This window comes from Dermacentor albipictus, chromosome 9 (assembly GCF_038994185.2).
Source record: "Dermacentor albipictus isolate Rhodes 1998 colony chromosome 9, USDA_Dalb.pri_finalv2, whole genome shotgun sequence".
Classification (NCBI taxonomy): Eukaryota; Metazoa; Arthropoda; class Arachnida; order Ixodida; family Ixodidae; genus Dermacentor; species Dermacentor albipictus.
In genome coordinates this window covers 7673221-7674584 of record NC_091829.1, presented here as the reverse complement: position 1 = coordinate 7674584, position 1364 = coordinate 7673221, and the positions used below count along the sequence as shown (strand labels likewise).

The 1364-nt window shown below is 45.4% G+C and overlaps 1 non-coding gene across 1 annotated transcript; it reads right to left on the bottom strand.

The window, feature by feature from the left end:
• Positions 1-367: 367 nt before the first annotated feature.
• On the bottom strand, positions 368-559 carry LOC135906145 (U2 spliceosomal RNA). Its single transcript, XR_010565652.1, has one exon. It is a non-coding gene; the product is annotated as a U2 spliceosomal RNA (small nuclear RNA).
• Positions 560-1364: the final 805 nt, after the last annotated feature.

Sequence of the window (1364 nt, the reverse complement as noted above, 5' to 3'; positions counted from 1 at the left end):
AAAACAATTTTAATTGCGGTGTTGGTTTTCAAAAAAAAACGATAATCGTTAAGGTAATGAAAAAAGCTAACGCTAATAAATTCCTAACCGCATATCGCAGTTCAATAAACTGCATCTGTTTGAGTATCTAAAGCTGTCAAGGGTAGGATATGAGTTTACAGGTTACGTGAAACTCTCACAATGTTTACGAAGATTTCGTAAAAGTCATTCTCACAAATAAATGGCAGTTCAGAGCGGTGTATAATCTATAAAGTTTGTCTGTTTTAAATGTCTCAATAGCTATTGTTTTACAACGAAGCCATACAAGGCTAGGTTCTGGAAAAAATTGCATGCGTCTATAGAGTCGTGTATATCGGGAATTTCTCCCCGTACGTGGGCCGATGCCGAAGATAGTGCAATACCGGGCCGACCCGCGGCGGAGGTGAAGCAGGCTTTAAGCATTCCGCCAACTTCCAAAAATAGGTTTAATATTTTAGATCCGAATACAACCCGTATCAGATATTAAGCTGATAAGAGCAGACACTACAACATCTTGACCCGCATCGGCCATGTCAGCGTTCGCATCGTCCTCCTCTGTCGATGTTCCAAGCGCTTGCGTATCTCCTTTCCTTCCGCTTACCCGTGGCGGAGCTACCATAAGGGTACTACTAGAGTTACTATATATGCTACCAAAGGTAGCATACTACCTTTGGTGGCATATACAGTACCTCTAGGTACTACCCGCCAGGACCGCGAGGCGGAAAGAAATGCGAACCGTACATGTGACCCCGATCCCGCGAACTTCGAACGTTTCACCGGAGCAAAGGCCAGGTTTTAGAGAGAACTTGTGGGGAATTAATTAGGTGGAGAACCACTTGTGTAGCCTGTGTCGTGTATGTGACCGCTTGTGGTTTTCGAGTGACCTCACAATCATTACTGAACTGCGGGACGTCGACCAAGGCACGATCGCCTTGGCTACGGTGAAGCAGTGTGTGCCCTCGGAGTACGGTGAGGTGCGTGTCTGTCTGTTCTACGTGTCCATGTTCGTTAGTAAAAGGTGTCGTGCCGCGTTTTTCAACAATACATGGGTATGAAACGGAACGATGAAACCGAACCTGGACGTCACCATCTTCCGAGGCCCAACATCATGGAGGAAAGACTAGTTGCACCTCGTCTTCCATTTATGTGCATACGGCGTTTGACGCACAGCAATGGGCAGTTCGCCATTGAGGGGCCCACATACACAGCTACGCTGGTCATCCACCTTCGCAGAGGGGAATGGCACTGAAATTTTTGTTGCCAATTTACAGAGTTGTAAACTTGCTTCTTGAGATTATTTTTAAGTTTCACACTTTTAGTAAATTTTCATACAACTGATGGGCTAA